The following is a 20,734-nucleotide window of genomic DNA, read 5'->3' on the forward strand; positions in this document are numbered from 1 at the left end:
GTTACAGGAGCAAGTTCAATATTAATTCGCCTATTCATGTTTTCTGTATCATCACTAATTTTCACGATCCTTGAAAATAGAGAATTGCACAGTTGCCATCAATTGCAATGCACAGTTACAGCCAGTAGATTTGATCATGTGTTTGATAGGCCTATGGTAGCTGAGATAACCCTATGTAAAAACTGTTAAAATGTACCTGTAATTCTTTACACTAAAAGATTCAGGTGTTGTTACAGGTTATCATGCATTGATTTTCTTTGTCTGGCCCACCTGAGATCAAATTGGGTGGCATGAGGCCCATGAACTAAAATGGGTTTGACACCGCTGCTTTAGCGTCTTGGTTTAAATGAATCTTGAGACAAAGTTTGGAAAACTAATTCTATACTAAAATAAGATTAATATGTGAGCCATTTATGAAAACTACTAGGGATTTAAAGAGACATAGTCCTTCAGCCGTACATACAGTATTATTATTATCAACGTCATTGTATGAAAATAAAACATAACTCTTGGATAGGTACATTAAAGGTTCAGATGTGTCACACAGTGCGCTGCTTCTGACAAAACTCGCCACAGACTGAGACCCGGGACAAAATATATTCCATCTATCCTTCAAAAGAAAAAGAAAAGACTTTTACTGAATATTTGACATCAGTCCGACACTAAAGCAGAAGGGTAAAGGTATGGGGTGCTGATTGTAAACTTGCGAACACTGAAATTAATAACAACCTTTTGCCACATTCAGTTACAAACGAGATAAAAAAAGATTATGTTTTTTAAAGTCACTTTTTTTAACCAGATTTACAGCAAGATTTGTGAATTTGTGATATTAAATGTTAAATGTTAAATCTAAATGTTAACTCTTAAATCTAAATCTTAAATGTGTGCTTGTTGAAACTAAATATTTAGCTATATGCAAATTCATTTCAATTCACATTTATTTAATATTTAGAATATTTGAATATATTTTTTACAAGAAAAGTAAATATGACAAAGTTCACAATTATTGCTGTAAATCTGGTAAAAAGTGACCTAACAGCCACACCACTTTTCTAAACATTGTTTGGAGGTAAATGTGGTGAAATGCTGGTTAATTTTCACATGCACCACTTTACAATCAGCAGGTAAAGTTGTGTTTGGTTCTATTTATGCCAAGGGAAAAGACAACAACAATAGAAATCACTGCAAAGTGTGTGGAAGGATTTGAAGAATATTTCGGAGATCAGTCTGAGACAAGCGAGCTGGCAGACTTCTCTGTAGTCTTTCTGGTAAAGGGAGGGGGAGAGGAATACAGCAACTCTTTGCTGGGTCAACTGACCTGTGATGAACACAGACACACCAGAATCATCTGTGCCCACGCCACGGTAAATCGCTGGCTGTGTTAAATGCTGACACTTTATCATACACTATACGAGGGATCAGCCGTGCAGCATTTTGGTAAACAAACCGCATCACCGGGGGAAAACGGCTATGGGACCCTATGGAGCCAGCCCCACTCTAGCCCCGGCTGTGCGGTTTACATTTTAAAAACTGCGACAGCTCACACAACTTTAACACGATATTATACATCAAACTCTTGAGCTACTTCTGCTCTCACTCAGAATGTCAAAATATAAGCGATGTCATGTATAGTTTTTGAGATATTAACGTTTGTTTGGCACCACTCATACTAGAAAACTGCTGCGGGCTTCTGCATTTCTGGGGGATTTGTTGTTGTGACGTCACGCTGATTCATCCTATTGAGTGATAGCAGGGTTCATGCTAACACTTCTAGTTCAAAACCGTGTTATATTTGTATCATTTTGTGTACATTTCACCTAACCTGAGATAATAATTAGAGCTTACTATCACTCAACATAGTGTATGCTAAAGTGTTAGCATGGAGCCTACTATCACTCAACATAGTGTATGCTAAAGTGTTAGCATGTAGCCTATACTATCACTCAACATAGTGTATGCTAAAGTGTTAGCATGGAGCTACTATCACCAATGGGACAGTCTATCAAATACTTGGTGTATTCCTCAGGTTTAAGGGCTTTGACAACACCCACCACTTCTATCACAATATAAAACATTGTAATCACAGCAGTCAAAGCTATAGACACCCATGTGGCTTTTGCATAACGTCATCATCTAGCCTACCGTAGTCAAATAGGAAAATGGTAATTTTTCTGGTAACTTAGGGAAAGAAAAAATATGTTGCAATTAAACAGACAATGTTATGGTTACTGTGACACTGTTTATCTCTTATGTCAGTCTTCTGTTTAGTACAAATTGGTATGATGGTTCTGAATACATTAACAGGCAATGTATCTATGACCTCAAACACAGGGTTCGCTTAAACACACATTCTGGTCTCTCTCTCTCTCACACACACACACACACACACGCACACAATCAGAAACCCTGTAGCGTTTGACCATCTCCACTTAGCTTGTTACCATCTTCCCTCCTCATCACACACACTCCTCTTGTTTTAGTGAGAACTCCCACCTGACTCACACACCTTCATTCACATACACTCCACCCTCTCGTCACGCGCCGCCTCAAGGCGTCCATAATATGTGCCGGGTTTTCCCCCGTGGGTGTTGTTAATGCGTGTACTGTACGTAGTCGTACGCTCATGTTTTTATGTCTTTATTGCGTTAAATGTGTGATTTGGACAGGAGGAAAAAAGAAAGAGCGCAGAGGAGAGGAATAGTACGTCTACCTGTAGATCTACAGAACATCTAGAGAACATACGATACGTCTACTATGAGTGTAGAAAATGGCTATGCATGGTCCCTGCCATGTTGTAACTCCATACTGTAGCTCGGAGGAACTCGGGCTTTTCCTCGTTGTCAGGAAACAGGAAGGTCATTTCACAAAACGCATGCAAATTCCCCAAGAAAATAAAAGAAAAAACGGTTTGGACACACGCTCTGCAGTCTGTGTGTGCGTCTAACTTGAATGGCATGACCCCATGTCACACGTGCTGTATGTTAAAGTACCATATAACGGGAATGTATGTGTCATGGAATGTGTTGAGTGTTACAATAATACGTATATGCGTGTGTTAAGTGTGTGTGTGTTTGTGTGCCCGCGTGCGTGTGTGTTTTGACGGTCATAGATGCTGTGAACTTCAGAGGGGGACTGAGAGAAAAAGGAGTTTGTGGTCTTCTAAAAGCGAAGGAGTGGCTCATATCTCTTCAAAAGATTTTCCCCTTCTTCTTGTTCTTCTCCATGGTTCTGTGTGAGGAAGGAGTGAAGGGAAAGACTTCAGTATCATATCTATCCTGTTACCACACTTTATCTAGTTTGTCTCATAATAAGGTGTCATGAACACATTGAGTGCATTATAACCATCCCAACTAGCATGATAAAATATTTTATCATGCAAATACACAAAAGCTTAGCAAAAGCTTATGCAAGCATATGTCTGACATTTCAAAGACTTGATACACATGATGGATTCTGTCAGGAACAAGGAGTAACATGGGGAAAATATTACTAGGTAATAATAGGTAAGTTCTAAAGATCACAGGTTACTGAACGTTACTAATAGATACGAAAATGCCTTAAGATACATTTGAACTTTAAGCCTTAACTTCTTTTAAATAAATATGTTTTTCTCCTAAAGGAGCACTGATTGGACTTTGACTGACTGCCTTTCCTTCCTCAAATCAACCAATCAGCCACATTGGCAAATTATCAACCAACCAATCGGATGTGTGTGTGTGTGTGTGTGTGTGTGCGCGCATTTGTGTGTTACTGACTTGGATGCGTCCAGTTTCTGCTGCTCCAGGATTCTCTGCTGCGCCTCCCAGTTGGCCTTGTCATCCTCGAACACTCGCCTCTTCTCCTCCAGCTCTTTGTACTGAGCCTCAAGGTTCCGCTTCATCTGCTCGTGACGTCGCTCCAGCTGAGGGCAGACGCGTCATGAAGATGTGTTTATTATTATTAATAATAATACCAATTATGTTTTCCTAATGATTAATTCAGTAGAGTTTTAGTGTCCTGTGATTCTGTTTCAGAAGCTTTACTGCTCTTATAATAAAATCCTGGAAGAAAGGTTGAATACTTAGGGGATTTGGGCACAAATATGGTCAAATTTAAGATGGACTATTGGGAGAAATTGTTGGCTATTGGCAGCTTGTTGACAAAAATCGTATCAGCCTTGCAAAACCCACATTGGTCAAACAGTACATCAGTGTTCATCTCGTCACACCCAGACCCACCTCAGCCTCAGAGTCCTTCAGTTTCTGCTTCTTCTCTTTGACCTTCATTTCAAATACTTGTTCCATTTCTGTCTCCATCTTCTTCATCTTCATCACGTGCTCCCTCCGCTCCTCCTCCATCTGGGCTAGGGGACTCCTGTTGACCAAAGGTCAAAGGTCAATTCCAATTCCAAATTGCAAGCAGGCCTGGAATTAAGTCATTTTTAGGGCAGGGCCAAGGCCAAAAGGTAAATGTTTACTAAAATATTTTTTTCAGTCCTTTTCCCTCAATAAAAGAAATATCCCAATATACAAATTAAATGCTGCAGTGATACAGCACATAATGTTAAGATGGCTCAGACTGCAAAGTTAGTTACATGTTGAGCTGAAGGCCACGTAAAGACATGACCACAGAGGGGCGCTGTGGCATCATGATCATGACACAGTCTTTGGTGTCTGTACATGAACCTACTTGGTGAGCTGTCCCTTGGACTTGGAATTGTCCACTCCGTTGCAGGTGACTGCGGCCAGTTTCCTACTGCGGTAGTTCTCATAATGGACGTTATTGGTGACGTCCTTTAGGTCCTGCATATGGGTCCTGCAGAAGAGGAGGGACAAATAAGAGAGGAGCGGGAGAGTAAGGAGAAGAGATTCAATTTGATTTTTTTTCTTTTTTTTTTTCTCCGATTTCCCCCTCATTTTCTCCCCAATTGTACTTGGCCGATTCCCCCTGCTGCCCCAGTCGCTGCCCCACCCCCTCTGCCGATCTGGGGAGAGCCGTAGACTAGCACCACGCTTCCTCTGCGACATGTGCGTTGCCAGCCACTTCCTTTTCACCCGACAGCGGGGAGCTTCACCGGCAGGACGTAGCACGTGGGAGGATCACGCTATTCCCACCAGTTCCCTTCCGCCCCGAACAGGCGCCGACCAGAGGAGGCGCTAGTAGTGCAGCGACCAGGACACATACCCTCATTCCGGCTTCCCACCCGCAGACACAGCCAATTGTGCCTGTACGGACGCCCGACCAAGCCGGAGGTAACACGGGGGCGTGAACCTGCGACCCTCGTGCTGGTAGGCAGGGAATCGACCGCTACACTACCCGGACGCCCTTCAATTGGAACATTTGATCTAAGCCCCCAGCTCAACTCATCTCTGTGCAAACCTGAAACAAGCCAAAAGGGGTGAGAGCTTAGTGGAAGCGAGTGAATCAATAGGGTTGGATTCCGTGACATAAGGAAAACTGCATGCACGTCTCACCTTATGAGCATGTTTCGTAGCACGGTGAAGTCGCAGTGCTCCCCGTTCTCCACTGAAACATAAACGTAAGAGAGGAGAGACAGGAGGATAGAGAGAGAGAGAGAGACAAACACAGATATTAGAATCACACCTCACAGTAATCCCATATCCGGTCTACAGCTGAACTGCACTAAAAGGTTCTACAGATGTTTGTAAAGATCTTATAGATGCTATTGCTGCATGTACTACTGGATCAGGGCAGCCTTTGGGACTTTGGGTAAATGGCGGTTTATCTCTGGCGTGTTATCTATTCAGACAGAGATGGACGTGTTACTTGTGTTTTGGGTGAGTAAGACCAACACAACTGGATATTATTTACAACTCAAACAAACCTGATGGCAAACAAACAAAACAGCACACGGATATGAAAAATAGTTAATGCTGAATTAGTCTCTATGGAGAGCTCACAGTACAAACGCGTACAGACACACATCATATGATATCACATCACAGCACATACATTTCATTATTTGCATGTATACTTTTCCCAACCAGGTTTAGATGAAACCACGCCCCGAACTAATTTGATTGGTCGCCGCAACCGCTTGCTTCTTCCTGAAAACGTGCGGCAAGTAAAAAAAGATGTGGTTAAGATTAGGGTTAAGGTTTTCTTATTTAACCATGACCACCTTAGCCATACCATAACCAAATTGTTGTACTTGCCTAACCCTAATGTTTTAAAATCAGAAAAATGCTTGTTACATTCTTTTGTGTTTTGACCGGGAATCGAACCCCGGTCGTCAGATTGGAAGGCAAGCATGTGACACATTAGGCCACGAGCCCAAGCACAACCTGAGCTGAACTTTTTTCACCCCCTAACCTTAACCCTAATCTTAACGAATTTTCACACGTGTTCAGGAAGAAGTAGTTGCGCTGACCAATCAAATGAGTTTGGGGCGTGGTTTCACCTAAACTTGGTTTGGAAACGTATACATGGGGGGGGGGACACACAGAGGTCTTTTTCAGGTACAAGAGTACAAGAGTAGTATGTTGCACAGTTAAGTATAAAGAAAAACACAAGGAAAATTGAGGAAAAGTCAGAAAGATGTGATCATATAGGACGCTTTTAGAAATGCTAGTGAACTCTAATTAGAAATGCTAGTGAACTTCTGTTGCGTAACAAGAATCAGAATAATGTAACACTCCTATCGCTGATACTAACGAGCTTTGTGTTTGAGCAGGAGGAAAAGCGTCCTATCTGACCACAGCCTTCTTCCACTGTTTAAACCCATACAAGCCAGACAGTTAGAGGGAGTGACAGCAAACAGAGAGGTGTGACTCCACACTGGGACGGTTAGGTGACTGTGAGCTTTCATCTCAACATCAAAGACATGGTTACACGGTCAGATGGGATTCTGGAAAAGGGCCGCAGATAAACTGCTGCTGAGAAGGATGTTGTGCGGTCGGTGTCGTAGGAAGATCTCTGCCCTCTACCTCGTCAAAAACAATGCTCCTTATTGGTTGGCCTCCGCCTTAACGATGGTCAATCAACATCAGGGGAGCGAATAAGCAGGACACCTTACCATTGACGAAACTTAAGGAGTCCCGCCCCTTGGCATCCCAAGCCAGCCATTGAACTCCTGCCTCTTCTAGCTGAAGGGGGAGCTCTGACGGGAGGGGAGGGGGTACGGTTTTTCAGTTACTGGTCGACTCCCACAGCGGGGGCAAAATCTGGGTCTGGAGCAGCTGGGTTTTTATAGCTCAGAGTTGGCCTGGTTCTGACCCAGAACCGTCCCTCGTTTGGCCCAGATTTGGCCCGGATCAACAGCATAACCTGCGTCTGTCCAAGCTGACTGGCTAAGGAGAAGTGGGCTTGTAGGGGGAAGTGTGTAGGAGGGCGTGTTATATGAGGGTCTATGGATGACCATTTGGGGGCGCTAGTGTCAATGAGGGGACAAGGAGAGGGGCTACGTGGGGTCATAGGAAACAACAGGGGTAGTAACTAACAGCATTACGGTACAAACCATATTTGTAGAGGGATGGCAGAAAATACCCGATGCATATTAGTCAAAATGGATCATAATTGTTTAATCCATGCCATTTCAGTTCTATTTGTCAATCAATGTGACATGGATGTGATTGGAAAAGCATCTCTGTCCATCAGGTGTTTTGAGCCTTGAGCGCTTAATCTACTGGTAATGTTTATTTAGGCCATGATGATGAACTGCATTGGTTTTATGAGTCAAGGGCCTTTGATTTAAAACATGCATAAGTGTGTGTGTGTGTGTGTGTTTACTCTCCTCCTCCCAAATCAAGATTCATGTACGCTGCAGAGCCAGATCTCATGATGCCAAGCCACATGTTAACTTGATGATAACTTAAAGTCCCTGGAAACCAAAATCCACAAAAACGTTCTAACTATGTTATTTAGGGTCTTATGTTAGTAATTTTGTGCCTCCGAAATTATTATACATTACTTTCAACCCAAAGCCTTAAAATCGACACTTTTCTACAAGATTCTACAAAGTACTTCCTCATTGAAGACAGCAGTGCGCGAGGTGCTAAAACGCAGGAGCTTATGACGTCATAAGCTCTATATAACCTTTGTACACGCACGCAATCCCACCCACCTATGGCAAGTCCGTTCTTTGCCCCCAGTGACAGCGCTCCCTCGCTGTCCGTCTCCCTCCCTGTGTGCCGTCTGCCACCAAGCGCTGTGCTTGTGAGATTAGCAAGGTGTCGGGTTTCAGCCATGCGCTGCGCTCCCCTCTCTCTCTCTCTCTCTCTCTCTCTCTCTCTCTCTCTCTCTCTCTCTCTCTCTCTCTCTGTCTCTCTCTCTCTCTCTCTCTCTCTCTCTCTCTCTCGACACTCAGGCAAAGAACGGACAGAGATCTCTTCCGAGCCGCGGAGCAACACACACACACACACACACACACACACACACACACACACACACACGGTGTGTGCACTCATCTCTCTTTCTCCGTTTCCCTCCCCCCTCTCTCTCGCGCTCTCCGAGAGACAGAAATTTCCCTGCTGTAGATGGGACACGCCCACACATTCCGCGGGAGAAAGTACACTCTAAAAAATAATGAAATCTCATGAGTTTTGCCATGGCTGTCAAACCTAAATTTATATACTTTGCGACGTTCATCATCGTTCAAATTTGGCTGGTGGCTTATTAACATAGGGTCCTGTGATGTGATTAACTCAAAATGCTAAATAATAAAGAAATATTTCTGGTTTCCAGGGACTTTAAAGAAGAAGATACAATGTATCTTCTTACACACACAAAAAAATCACTTGTCATAAACTGCTCATGACCCTATAAGCAATGAGTTAGAAGGGGTGGATCCCAGTCCTTGGTCCAGTGATACTGCTAGGCCTGCACACTGGTTCTCAGCCCGCACCCAACACAACCCATTCAACTCCAGCAGAAGAGTCAGTGAGCTGAAGCGCGTGTGGTAAAGCAGGGCTAGGACTAGAGCTGTCACTTTTTCCCAAAATAAAGTTCGAACAAACTTTAATTGCCCGCAAAATGTTCGAATATATTCGAACATTGGTTAATTTTGGTTGATTAAAAAAAAAAAAAAAAAGATTAGCAGGCCAGGCCACCGGGCATCGGCCCGACGTGCCCAATTATGCAGTCCACGCCAGCCGGTTACATCGTATAAATATATATAATATAATATAAAATATTAAAAGAATAAAAATAAAAAAATCCTCAGCTGTCCTCATGGTCCAGTCAGTCAGCTCCTCTCCGCTGCCGTGTTAGCTTGGATGCTCACAGTCACAACATTGCCTCACAAACTTGGCTGCATCCAACTCGAGACAACTTTTCAGACCCTCCTGGAGACAATCTTTCTCAGAAGAGACTAACGCGACAAATCTGGAGACTTTTTCTGACATGGGATTAACATTACCAGCAAGCAGCAGTAAGCAGACAATGACGATAGCTGGGTAAGTCCCACTAGCATCGATGCTAAGTTAGAAAACTTCGAACAGGTCAATTACATTCGAACATGCCCCCCCCCCCACATTCAAAGTTAAATTTGAATTTCGAATAAAAAGTGACAGCCCTAAGGACTAAATGGTACTACTCCATGTGATATCATAGGAGCAAAGAAGGGAACCACAGGTTAGGAAGTGATGTTTCTATTGCAGCAGTAGCATCAGCACCAAACGGCCTCTAATTTTCTCCATGACTATTTAGGGCATCAGACCTGGGACAAAACAAACAAACAAACAAACAAAAGAAAACAAAATAGCTCAGAAATACCAAACTACTTCAGGTGTGAAAGGCGTAAACCTGCTGGGAACACCCGGCATGGTGGGATTTCAAATTCTGCAATGTTTGAAGGAGAATATTTAAGCACACCTTAAATGAATACACCAAGTTTGTGAGAGATTGTCCCATTTGTCAACTTAGCTGTATATAAACACCAAAATCATGTGTCCCTAATAGTAGTGTTCTAGTACCCGAGACCGCTCTCGACATTTTGATGGTCTGGGACTCGTCTCGGACTCGCCCTCCCTCGGTCTTGGACAAGCCGGAATTTGGATTTTATTTCAAGACCGGTTGAGACTACAACTGCAGTGACATCTTTACCTGCCTTAAGTTTTTTTTTTACTGTGATTGGGTGTAAAAATCCTCCCTTCAATTGCAACCAATAACTTTGCAGTTTGAAGGTTTTACCACTGAAACCACTCCCCTCACGCACCAAGGAAGACAACACTAGGAGACAAGGCATGGGAGAACAGAGCAGTTCCTGCAATGATGTCATCCTTCATCAGTCGTACGATTTGCGTTATAACCACAAAGAGTTTCTTTGCAAAACAAATGGGAAGAGAAAAACACTCAAGTAACCTTCATCAAGACGGATCATTAGAGTCATGGTCTTGAAAATGGTCTTGCATTGGTCTGGTCTTGGTCATGGAGCTTACTATCACTCAACATAGTGTATGCTTAAGTGTTAGCATGGAGCCTACTATCACTCAACATAGTGTATGCTAAAGTGTTAGCATGTAGCCTACTATCACTAAACATAGTCTATGCTAAAGTGTTAGCATGGAGCTACTATCACTCAACATAGTGTATGCTGTGTTGTTAGCAACTTAGCATGGAGCCTACTATCACTAAGCATAGTGTATGCTGTGTTGTTAGCATGGAGCTACTATCACTCAACATAGTGTATGCTGTGTTGTTAGCCCCACCCCAATGGTGGAACGAGCTTCCACCTTCGGTCAGGACTGCTGAATCACTGCCGATCTTTCGGAAAAGACTAAAGACTCACCTTTTCAGGCTCTATCTGGGCCCTTCTTGATCTAACTTCTTTCTCTCTCTTTCTAAAAAAAAACAAAAACAAACTACTAACCTAAACTAAACTCGTACCACTGTTCCTTCAGAATTTGTAGTTGTCATAAACTGTGCTCCATAGTTGATTGCTCTATTGCTGACAAAAATGTGTTATTGTAAGTCGCGTTGGATAAAAGCGTCTGCCAAATGACGTAATGTAATGTTAGCAACTTAGCATGGAGCCTACTATCACTAAGCATAGTGTATGCTGTGTTGTTAGCATGGAGCTAGTATCACTAAACATAGTGTATGCTAAAGTGTTAGCATGGAGCTACTATCACTCAACATAGTGTATGCTAAAGTGTTGGCATGGAGCTACTATCACTCAACATAGTGTATGCTGTGTTGTTAGCATGGAGCTACTATCACTAAACAGGGTACGCTAAAGTGTTAGCATGGAGCTACTATCACTCAACATAGTGTATGCTGTGTTAGCATGGAGCCTACTATCACTCAACATAGTGCATGCTGTGTTGTTAGCAACTTAGCATGGAGCCTACTATCACTAAGCATAGTGTATGCTGTGTTGTTAGCATGGAGCGCCAGAGCCATCTACTGGGGGACACGTGGATGATTTTGGTGTCTCAAACAGGCATATTGACCCAACAGGACAATCTAGCAACTTGGCATTAAGTATTTGATTCTATTCTATTCTAGTCCGTTTTTAGCCCAAGTCTGATAGAGCATGGGTTTGACCATCAGGCTAAAGATGAGACAGCACAGCAACAGAAAGGTGGAGAGGACAGGATGGTGGAGGATTCTCTGAGGGAGCAGGAGGAGGGCGGTGTAGATGAGGTCTGAAAAGGTCAAAGATGGTTTGGTTTACCAAAAACGCCCTCTGTCAGTCATGGAAAAGAACAGACAGAAAGGAAAAAAGGAAAAAAGAGAAAAAAGAAAGAATGAAAACGTGAAAGACTAACGGTCAACCACAGAGTAACAAAGATATGTTTTTTTATATATAGAGATTATATTGTCTTTTAAAAACAAATTAAAACACCAACAACAACAATTCATTGCGGCTCAAGAAGGTGACAATCCAGGAGTCACCCTCTGATGACTACTTCAACATAACCCATCAAACACTGTCTGTCCTCCTTTTCCAGAATCCCTGTCGGTGTCGGACACACACTACCTGGAGGGTGTGTGTGTGTGTTGAGGTCGGACACACACTACCTGGAGGGTGTGTGTGTGTGTTGAGGTCGGACACACACTACCTGGAGGGTGTGTGTGTGTGTTGAGGTCGGACACACACTACCTGGAGGGTGTGTGTGTGTGTTGAGGTCGGACACACACTACCTGGAGGGTGTGTGTGTGTGTTGAGGGGGAAGGAGGGTGGGTGTAGGTGATGAGGTAATAACTGCCAAATATCAAGTAATTATCAAAGTGTAAAAAAAACTGTTTAACAGGTTTTTATTAGGGATGCACGTATATTTATGGTAATCTTGAGAATATAGGCTATATAGCCTGCTATCAATTAGCCAATTGGATACATGTGGTGGTATGTATGAATTATGTGTAGATATATTTTATACTACAAAATGTACTTTGTATTTTATTGTATTGTTGTATTATTTGTGCTGTATTTCATGGCAACTCGCCCTGGGACTGCAGAGGGAAATTAGCAAATTGCTATAATCTGGTGCAGAGCATCTTGTCTCTATGAGATCAATGTTCTTTTCCACATGGTCCCTGACAAATGAACTTAATAAACTAAACTACTAAGATCAATAAACACAGATCTAATATTTGACCCAAATTTATTCCATTTGGCTGGGAGACAGATCTGGCGGACACGTTGACACGTTTTTTTGCCCAGTGAATGTGTACATTTTGAAAAGAATTGTATTCATGTCTGCATCTGCCAGTGGGCTATCATCACAATAAGAGTAGGAATAATAATGTGTTAATCCACTACAGGAGAGACTTGATGTTCTCTCACATTAGGTGGAAACAAATGTGGGCATATATCTGCATCGGCAATCAGCCAAAATAGTTAGAATATCGGCATATTGGATATCGGCGAAAAAAGAAAAAGAAAAATCCAATATGGTGGATCCCTTTATGACATTTTCAACCCATTGACAACAGAGGGACATTTTGACAAGGTGTTATATTATCCGGCAGTTATGACATCATCAGCTGATGAAAGGGGGGATCTTCTTGGAGAACATGCACCGTGTCCCACACTCTCAGGAATATCATGCTCCATCCATTACTGTCGAGACGTTACAATGACGGTCCTCAACATCAACCTCCAAACACCGACATGCGTCAGCCTCCGGCTCACAACTGTCATTGTCTGACCATGGTGCACAACAACAACGACGTACAGTATGAAGTCACAAATATTCTCCTGGAGAACTAATGTGTCCAAATGTCTTTACCATTAATTTCCCAATACAGCCTTTGCAGCTTGGCCATATCATGGAAACCCTGTCCTTCCATTTGGGATGCTGGTGCTGGACCTGGGTGAACCTACCTTCTGCCACGCCCCACGGGTACTGCCGACCTCGGACCTTCCTGCCATTCACCTCGATCACCACGTTGCTGCCGACCACCGCCAGTGGCATCTTCTCCTGGATCGGGAAAACACACACGCAATTCTTTTACGTGGTACAATAAGATGGTCCCACTGCGCTATTTCAATAGCAGACTCTATGACGTGTATAACATTGTTACACGTATCTAGAAACATGATATGCGATGTACCTTTGGTTCAGAAATGTGATATTCTACGTATCCGTGGATTGGAGAAATGCACAATGTCGGCATTTATATTCTGGTGACCAGTTCCTCTACCTTTTATTAATAATAATACTATTATTAATAATAATAATAATAAAAATAATAATTCATTCATTTTATATAGCGCTTTTCAATGACATTTGATTTGGAATACCTCAAAGAACTGAGCCTGGCCTCACTCACTGTTATAACTGGGTTATTATGCTTACACTAATTATCACTTTGCTCTAATTAAAGCTACACGAGGCAACTCTGCATGTTGGGTGTCTCCGAATGGCAGCGAGATGTGATCATGTGATGCTTTATATGTCCAAGGTAGCGAAGGGACGAGACAGGTAAAAGAGCTAATGTGGTTGAGTCCAGCTTTCTCTGGATGGAGTGCTGCTCACTGCTGTTTAGGATCTCTGGATGGCGTGCTGCTCACTGATGTTTAGGATGAGTCCAGCTTTCTCTGGATGGAGTGCTGCTCACTGCTGTTTAGGATCTCTGGATGGAGTGCTGCTCACTGCTGTTTAGGATCTCTGGATGGAGTGCTGCTCACTGCTGTTTAGGATCTCTGGATGGAGTGCTGCTCACTGATGTTTAGGATGAGTCCAGCTTTCTCTGGATGGAGTGCTGCTCACTGCTGTTTAGGAGGCACTTTGGATCTTTCTCTGGATGGAGTGCTGCTCACTGATGTTTAGGAGGCACTTTGGATCTTTCTCTGGATGGAGTGCTGCTCACTGATGTTTAGGAGGCACTTTGGATCTTTCTCTGGATGGAGTGCTGCTCACTGCTGTTTAGGAGGCACTTTGGATTTTTCTCTGGATGGAGTGCTGCTCACTGATGTTTAGGATGAGTCCAGCTTTCTCTGGATGGAGTGCTGCTCACTGCTGTTTAGGAGGCACTTTGGATCTTTCTCTGGATGGAGTGCTGCTCACTGCTGTTTAGGAGGCACTTTGGATCTTTCTCTGGATGGAGTGCTGCTCACTGCTGTTTAGGAGGCACTTTGGATCTTTCTCTGGATGGAGTGCTGCTCACTGCTGTTTAGGAGGCACTTTGGATCTTTCTCTGGATGGAGTGCTGCTCACTGCTGTTTAGGAGGCACTTTGGATTTCACTTGGAAGTTTTGACTCATCTCTTCCTGTGTGGAGAAGAAGTAGTCCCACCAGTGACCAATGATATGACACCACAACCTAATTTGGGCTACAGCGTTTCTATTAGTAGGTGTGACGCAGGCTTTTCTACTGCAGACCCACTTTGTGATTTAGGCTGAAGAGACAGGACGCAGTTTTACAGACAGTACAAATCTCCCCTAGTGCAACTTTAAGATCATCTGACTAAGGCATTCAGATGTTAAACAGATTAACGTCAAATTTATTTTAATCGTGTAAATCAGTCAGTGACTGTGGGGAAAATTGTCAACATAGGCATTAGTTAATTGGGGCAGTTAATGTTTTCATGTAATGTAAAATTGCATGTATTCCATTACTACCCAACATGGCAAAGAGGCAGAACTATCTGCCAAGGTCAGCCCAGACACACCGACAAGAGTCATTCAAGAGACATTCAGTGTCTAAATAAGTGTGCAGATCAATTAGGCCATGTTCAGACTAGGAGGCCAAATCTGATTTGTGAACTTTAGTGACTTTATCCAGATTGGTTTTATGAGTATGGACGCTCCAAGTCTGATTTGTGTCACTTGTCCCAAACCACATATGGAGGTAGTTTCCAATCTGCTTTTGACTGATGTGTCTTCAGTGCGGACGCGCAGATCCACCAAATCTGATTTGAACGTCACTCGCAACTCGTCATGAAATGCTTCTGCGCAGGAAAACCACGTCACCAACGTACGTATTTACTGACGCCCACGTCATTACCATAGCAACCCATGCAGATAGGCTGTTTAGGTCTGGACACACAGATCCGACTTGAGAATCAGATTTGTGGCAGTGCGGACACACTCCACAAATCATCAAAGATAATGATGATGAATGACTTCATCAGCAAATCAGATTTGCCTGTAATGTGAACATGGCCTCAGTCTCATTCTATCAAAATTATATGCACACTAAGTTGTAAATAGATTGAGAGAAGTGTAGTGTTGTATTTTTAGTTTTTTATCATGTCTGACTGCGTACTAGAAGCAACATTTTTTTCTGGGGCAGATAGTCACCACTGATGACAGTTACCAGGGGGAAGGTTATTCAGATGTGCTTGTAGCTAGTATTGATAGTCAGTTATGTAATGGGACAGGCCGGCATGGGTAAATGGGACATAGGCTGCTTCAGGGGACAGATATTGACCAACGGACACACAGACTTTTAGCGGTTTGTCCTCTCTCCTCCTCAGGGAGATCGATCATAACGTGTGTGATTGCTTCGTCGTTCATAACTAGCGATGCCGTCTGCTCCACTACCTTGATCTTGCGGATGAGCTTGCTGTCCTCGTCGTCCTCTGTGTCGGGGAACTCGTAAATCTTAATCTTGTGTTCCTGAATCTCCTTCATAATCTGAGGAATGGAGGGGACAAATTAAATTAGGTGTAGCACACACAACTAGCTTCTATAGAATTCCACTAGCACTGGTAAGGATTTTCCAATAACGTACCACCCCCTGCCAAGTCAAGTTTATTTATTTTTATTTTATTTATTTATTTTATTTTTTATTTCCACCATGTTTGGATGGGTCCATATTATAATAGCCCCGCCTCTCAGCGAAGCAATGAGACACACACACCTGTTTTTTAAACAGCTGGCACTCCTCGGGGGTGAGCGTGTCTGCCTTGGCGATGAGAGGGATGACGTTGACTTTGTCGTGGAGCCTCTTCATGAACTCAATGTCCAGCGGCTTCAGACTGAAAGGAAAACAGAAAGACAGCTGAGCTGACAACCACGACACACTGCAAGCAGCACAAGTCACAGGAGGAGTCACAGTCATTTCCAATTGAGCCGTCATCGGCCGTCAAAAGGTTTCTGCGCTTGACGTGATTTCCCCGCAGAGTAGTTCCACCCAGAGCAATTTTGAGAGAGAGTGGCGTCAGCGGAGGACCAAAATGCGTGGAAGGGATCTCGCGCTACTTTCGAATGCTAAAATAAAGCTGATAATGTACAATTTGATTCTAAAAAAAAAAGTACAACACAAACTGTCCATTTTGCTGCAACTCGACAGTGCTGCTTAATCCAGAACCTTACTTCCTGGAACTCTTGAGAGTAAAAAAAACTGGTCCATTGGAGTGAATGGAGATGTCGCGACTCTTCTATATACACGGCTCTGGTTCCGCCTAGCAGGCGTGAAACGGACGAGAAGTCGTTTCCAATGGAATTCCTTCAGGTGGGTCGGAGGCTCCTGAAGGCAGGTCGAACAACAACCATAACCATAAACTACAGTGTATGAAAAGAGTTTCGTGCATGTTTCACAGTATGAACACCCCTGAAGCTGTGGAGTAAAATCCCCCTACGCCATGCCGGAATGATCTCTCTGCTCGGACATCTGACATAAAAATATACATATTAAGTACTAAGTAGTGATCAGTGGAGAACCACCGTCATGGCCTTCCTCACTACTGTCTTACTGCTGAAACAAGAGTGTCATTCATCGGGTGGCCAGGAGAGGGCCAAACAACACCCTAAATGCAGCCAAAAGAAAAACAATGGAGAGTGAAGAAGCCGGCTTCTCGTCTAATGTATTCTTCTTCTCCTCTGGCGACGACGGATCCTCGTGTGTCATGGTGGGCTGATGAGGGATTGTCTTTGTCACGCTCCCATGGGCGCTCCATCTCTGTCTGGAGCACAAAGGGGGCTTCTTCTTCTTCTTCTTCTTCTTGGGGCTGCGCTGGCCAGAGACAGCCAGCTCTGCCCAGGCTGCGGGGTGCTGGGGTGTCAGGGGGAGGGGCCAGCTCTGTCCAGGCTGCGGGGTGCTGGGGTGTCAGGGGGAGGGGCCAGCTCTGTCCAGGCTGCGGGGTGCTGGGGTGTCAGGGGGAGGGGCCAGCTCTGTCCAGGCTGCGGGGGTGTCAGGGGGAGGGGCCGGAGGTGTGGGCTGCATGTGTGTCTGTTTGAATGTTGATGTGCAGTACATGCAAAATACACACCTACATGTGCGTGTGTGTGTGTGTGTGTGTGTGTGTGTGTGCGTGTGTGTAGGATGGGTAGGAAGGCTACCCATCCCAGGAATGCAGAAACATGAAGAGAACAACGAAACAGCTGTTCACCTGTCAGAGGGGGCGTACGAGGTAGAGAGCAACAGCGAGAGAGAGAGAGAGAGAGAGAGAGAGAGAGAGAGAGAGAGAGAGAGAGAGAGAGAGAGAGAGACAGTCTGATCCTACATGTACTAACAACTCGGCAAGAATGGGGTCAGTGCCGAGTTTGCTCCCATGCTTTTGTGTGCCAACACGACTTTGAAAATACCTACAGTACTGGACTGATTCGATGGATTTGTACCATCCTATATGTGGTAAAACCTGCAGTGACCTAGGTGACGTAAGTATTAGTAACTATGTGGCCAAGGCCTGGGTCTTAATCCTTTTACAGCCTATGGTGGACATGAGCCCTAGGGCCAGTAGGAGCCAGTGGTGCTACACCAGCAACTTGATGAAAAGGGACTCAAGGGTGGGGGTTGGGATTGCTGAAGGAACTGAACATTATTTAATTAAAGTACTTAATTTGTGTGTTTCTGTAAAGCGACTTTGAGTATCTAGAAAAGCGCTATATAAGATAAATGTATTATATTATTATTATTAACATAACATAAGATGTTAAAACACTCTTTTTGGTGGTGCACCTTGCATTCCCCCCTACCACTTAAAAATCACACAATAACACCTTGAGGAAGGGGATTTTCTGGGGGGGGATTGATCATTTAAAGCCATTTCATTTCAGTGAGATGGCTTTAAATTATGTTTTAAGAATCACATCCAGTAATTAGTCATTCTTTGAACACTGTAGAGTAGACATCTTGGTACAGCACAATATGGCTCCTCTGCATCGTTGCAACCTAATCAGAGAGAGACGATTGTGTGATCTTCCACTGGGCCTATGTTGACAGGTGTTCTGTGAGGTACCGGAGCTAATGGTAGCTCAGTATGGAGTGTGGGGGAGTGTTTGCGTTGCGGTGACGCGGAGTGACCGCACAGCATCTGAGTGACCGCACAGCATCTGAGTGACCGCACAGCATCTGAGAGACTGGGAGATGAGGAGGGAAGACAGAGTGTGTGTTTGTCTGAGAGGAGAGATGACTGCCTCCGTCCCTGCAGCCTGGATTGTGATTGGTCAGCTCGGCGATGGAGAGCAACGCTCTACTGGGCATGTGCAGAACAAGCAGAGCATTATGTAACCTTTGTGGGTCACACACACACACACACACACACACACACACACACACACACACTGGGCTGGCAGCCTCGTCGTCTTTGGCACGGACACACAGAGGCACCTCTGCTTTAACGTGCTGCACCCTTCATTCCCCTCCACAGGAAGCTGTAGAGACATCGGGCTCTATCTTCCCAAAAGCGCTAATTTAGCGTTTGTGCTCGTTTAACGCTGTGCGCAATGCAAATTGGGGGTGGACACAAGCGCATGTCTGTGTTTGTCTACTTCTTACACTGAAGCTGAGCTACCATGCTGTACCTAACAATTACCACCAACATTGTTGTGTGGCACTAATAAAGTATCTTGTATCTTGTATCTTGTATCTTGTATAATTGTACTGGACATTGGCTGCCACAAGCCAAAGCAGGCGTTTCATCGCTAAAATGTGGGATAGATGGCATTATCCTATCGTCAGCAGCAATTACTTTGCGCTAAGAGCTTGGAAAAGGACCTCTTACGCGCAAATACCTCGCGCTCTCGGAGCGCACCGGTAATCTCCGTCTAGCGCAGCTCAGTGCAAAGTAGAATTCCTTTTGGAGATGTCATTACGCACAGCCTAGACATCAAATTATGCTGCTAAAATTGGGTATTAGCAGATACTTCAGTGAGGCAATCAACTATAACTCACTGAGAAACTTTTATCACATTGCAAAGAGGGAAATGAATTGAGAAAACTTGTTGGACAATGGACATAGGCTATTTACCTCCATAACCCGAAGGGTCGTTGGCACCACAGACGATCTGTCAATAAGCTCCCTCTGTCCTCGCACGAGTGAGGACACTCTTACGCATGGAGAGAATTACAGCATATTGCATGCCTCGGTGAGGCAGCCTAGCGCGAACAGCCATTGCGAGACAGGAATCTGATTGGTTTTGATTGACGTAATGCCCAGCCTTGCCTGGTCACACCTGTGAATAATTCTGGTAGTTAAGACCGCCCAAATCCCGTTTGCGCAGGCATTTTGGGGCGCAGATGATTTTGGCAGAATTGGCACGGCTCTAATTTGCGCTTGCGACATGTGCCGTGAACCTTTCTGCATCCCGGCCGAGAATTGCATCCCCAACATATTTCGGGGCTGTTTTAACTTAGAAATCAGGGAGGTCACATCTACCAGACAATTATATCACTTTTAAACAGTTACATTTCTGTATAGATCATTACAAGTAGCTCCCGTGAGGTGGGGATGGGTTTTTTTGCTGCTCGGCGGGGGAGAAAAACTCGGCAGAACACCTGGCGGACGGCGCAAGGCGGAATGCTATCTTCCGTGCCTTAAGGCACGCGCAAACAGGTGCGCAAGCGCTATTAGGGCATAGCGCCTGTCGGAAGATAGAGCCCGTTATCTCATCCTACCTCATCTCATCTCACCGCATCTCAATTCATCTCATTATACCTGCTGTAGGGCTGGGTGATATGGACAAAATCAAATGCTGTATCACAATATTTTCGACTGAATACCTCGATATTTCTGCTTGATCATTTTCAAAATTGGATTCATGGCCCAGCCCTAGCGTGAGACCAGCATTGTCTGATGTGATCTCATGCAGTACACATACCCGTGTCCAGAGGGCGCAATAAAGTAGAGGCAGCAGTGGACTCTGTTGTCTGGTGCATCAGTCTGCGGTTCACCCTGGACTCAGCGTTCAGGAAGTCCTCAGACACTTGCTGTCTATGTAGTTAGATCACCGGCTGCCAACTGGAATATGGGGAAGGGGTCAAGGAGACAGGAAGGCAGAGAGAGAGGAGAGGAAAAGAGCAAAAAGAGGATGGTAAATGACATACTTGGTCTCTTGGCAACATATAAGGAAGCATGTAACCACCCCCAAATCATGTCAACAGGGGCAGCTGTGGATCTGGAT

At 44.2% G+C, this 20,734-nt stretch overlaps 1 pseudogene across 1 annotated transcript in view; it reads right to left on the minus strand.

Annotated features, from left to right (window-relative positions):
- Positions 1-1,865: 1,865 nt before the first annotated feature.
- Positions 1,866-20,734, minus strand: part of LOC310792499 (septin-7-like) — a 21,481-nt pseudogene continuing 2,612 nt past the window's right edge. Inside the window, exons 2-10 of the transcript XR_014553945.1 lie at positions 20,432-20,571; positions 16,251-16,368; positions 15,932-16,024; positions 13,268-13,364; positions 5,454-5,505; positions 4,669-4,794; positions 4,218-4,353; positions 3,756-3,901; positions 1,866-3,228 (exon numbers count right to left, since the gene is read on the minus strand). The product of XR_014553945.1 is annotated as a septin-7-like (transcript). The remainder of the gene's footprint in view (positions 3,229-3,755; positions 3,902-4,217; positions 4,354-4,668; positions 4,795-5,453; positions 5,506-13,267; positions 13,365-15,931; positions 16,025-16,250; positions 16,369-20,431; positions 20,572-20,734) is intronic.

This window comes from Poromitra crassiceps (assembly GCF_964638095.1).
Source record: "Poromitra crassiceps genome assembly, chromosome: 18".
In the NCBI taxonomy this organism is placed as follows: Eukaryota; Metazoa; Chordata; class Actinopteri; order Beryciformes; family Melamphaidae; genus Poromitra; species Poromitra crassiceps.